Genomic DNA, 2,903 nt, shown 5'->3' with positions numbered 1-2,903 from the left:
AGGTACCTAGGCATCCAGTTTTTTATGGTCTCAACACGACTTTAATAACTAAGGTAAATATCGTGCTAAAATATCAGAACAATTGTCTAATTAATCTGCGTGGTGAACCGATAACAGTTCATTTACGAATAACGCCTGGATATGGCACTCAAATTTAATTTAAAAAGAGCTACAATCAAAAAACCTCTCAGTATACCGCCTGCCGTTAAGAAGTCTACATCTAAACCGAAAAAACTCGAGATCAAGCTCACAAAAAATAATTTAAATTTTCTTCGTTCTTTGCAATGATGGATGACTCATATTTAGACGTGACGGCCGACTATGTCAACGATTGTAAGATAACACAAAAAAGTTACCATTCGTTCACGCCGTATTCAAACACAGCTCTATCATATAATGAGGAGATTAGAATTAACGTTCAAAACATGGATTCTTATACTTTGCTGTGAAAAATAAATATTGTTTTTATTTACAAAAATGTTTATGTAAATTACCTCTGACTGTCTAAGTGTAGCATATCTGAGTAGTGGATCGTCGTGTATGTTTAGATATAGGTGAAAGCATGGTGACTTCAGTGAATCAATTTCACGATTCTGTGACTAAAACAATTTTTTTTATTAAATATTTTATTTTTTTCCGTGTATAATAATAATATATATTTATGAATTACCTCATGCGACATCTGGTTTAGCACAGATTCTGCTAGTTGAACAGCTGCTCACATTTGTATTTGGCCGACCAAGTTTGGACAAGTTTTCTCCGTTCCATCGTCTGGCACGTTCTTAACGAATGTTATTATCTCTTCTAAATTTTTCGGTGGTGGTCTAAGGAGATCGCATTTCTCACATAGGTATGCCGCAAACTTATCAGTCTGTTTTATACATAATGGAGCGGTGTATATTTCTTTACACACAATACTCTCGAAAATACAGCATTCGAGATATTGAAGATGATAAGATCAGCTCGATTTAAGAGTACTCTGCATCCGTCTTCGGTTTTTGATTCAATTACAAGAACATCTTTACCGCTGTGGATCATGCTGGATATTTTATAAAATTTGGTTTCCAAAAATAAAATACGCTTATATTTCTCGGGTTGCTCCAATACGAATGACAGAATATTCCACATCAGCGAAAATATGCGTCTTAGAGATTCTGGTGTTATTTTGACATGTCATGATGAAGTTAATAAATGGACAACGACTTGTTACTTTTCAGTCGGGTCAATACCGATATACACAAACTTACGGGCTGCAAAATAAAGTGTGTAGCTTGCGGATTCGACGAGTTCAGCTTGCGACGTAGGTGGAATATATTTAAATTATTTCGGGTATACGACAGCCATGTTTTTGATCGAACCAGCCATGTTAATATTTATTTTAAACAGTAAAATAAAACCTCACGAAAATATTTTAAAGACAGAACGAGCAATTTTTACGTTAACTACGGATTATGGTAGATAAACGACTGCCAACTCTTACAGTCAAGAGTCTCTAGATGTTTTAGGACATTTTATCTACGCATGCGCTGATCAAACTGGGAGGGGGTTATCTGCTGCCAAAAGACAACGTAGTTCCCAGGTTCACGTTAAACCTTAACCGCTTACACTCGTCCTACATATAAATCGGTCACATCAAATACAACAATAAAGAGAAGACTATGGTCTGAGAAAGCTGTATAGCTGTAAAACTAAAGAGTGTGATATAAAAGGAGAGTCAAAAAGAATATCTGCCTGCCAAAGGACGAACCATGCTCACGATAATCCTTTGAAAAAAGCCTTCTACACTCACTGGTCAGCATCCCGTATCGGCAGTGTTTGAACACCTGTCTTCTCAAATCATAACATTTCTACACTGCGGTCGGCGAGCGCTATAAATTACCAATGACACAAGAGAGGACTATAGTCTAAGAAAGCGGTTTAACGGTAAAAGCAAAGAGTGTTACTTTCTTACATAAAAGGTTATCTGCCACCAAAGAACAATGCAGTTCCCAGGTTCCCGTTAACCCTTACCCATCTACACTCGTCCCACATATAAATCGGTCACAAATAATAATATACCAATGACAAAAAGAGTAACGGCACACACGCTTACTAGTATAAGGGTAAAATAAAAGAGTGTTACATAAAAGGAGAGTCAAAAAGGATATCTGCCGCTAAAAGACGAGCTATGCTCACGATAGTCCTTTGAAAAAGCCGCCTACATATAAATCGACCATGTCGTTTTTTTCAAAAGATATTAAATATAATTTATATTATTATGATTGCGTATTACAGTAAAACTAATGTTATATTTGATACATAATATTTATTTTTTTTATATTTTATTAAAATAAATATATTTTTATTTGCCTAGTTAATTGTTTTTTCCCGTCATATATCAACATTGTACACGTCTTGCGCGGATATTATATGATAAGCGATAACTGATAAGTGATAACATGAATAATATATATCTCATGCACGAAGAGCGTCCGGGTGCGCATGGTGCGGGTGCGGGTTCGGGTGCGGAGGGTCAGGGGATCAGCAGTGGCTAGTAGGGTCAAGGGGCCAAGGGCTAGGCACCAGAACATACATTTTTATCTTACTTATAATCATAAGATTAAACTTTAAACATATTTAAGAGGCATATTATAAATCGTGTAAAATTAAATAATTATTTAAAATTAAATCAACTTACCTGTTTCTATAATAGACAGAGAATACCCGATAGTAATAAATAAGTGTATAATATATTTTATAATTATGAAATATTCATAAAATGTTATGATTAAAGTGGAGAATCAAGTGATTTATTTGAAATGTTTGCAATGAATTTTAAAGTTTTTTGGTAAAATATAAATTTCAAAACATGGTAATAAGATTAGAAAAATCATTTGAACTTAATTTGAATTAGATTTCATAAT

The 2,903-nt window shown here is 34.4% G+C and overlaps 1 pseudogene; it reads right to left on the bottom strand.

The window, feature by feature from the left end:
- Nucleotides 1-571: 571 nt before the first annotated feature.
- On the bottom strand, nt 572-1,365 carry LOC107172465 (uncharacterized; annotated as a pseudogene).
- Nucleotides 1,366-2,903: the final 1,538 nt, after the last annotated feature.

The sequence above is a fragment of the Diuraphis noxia genome, unplaced genomic scaffold (assembly GCF_037042655.1).
Source record: "Diuraphis noxia isolate RWA-SAM2 unplaced genomic scaffold, SU_Dnox_SAM2 contig0003, whole genome shotgun sequence".
Lineage (NCBI taxonomy): Eukaryota > Metazoa > Arthropoda > Insecta > Hemiptera > Aphididae > Diuraphis > Diuraphis noxia.
This window is presented reverse-complemented; position numbering and strand designations above follow the sequence as displayed.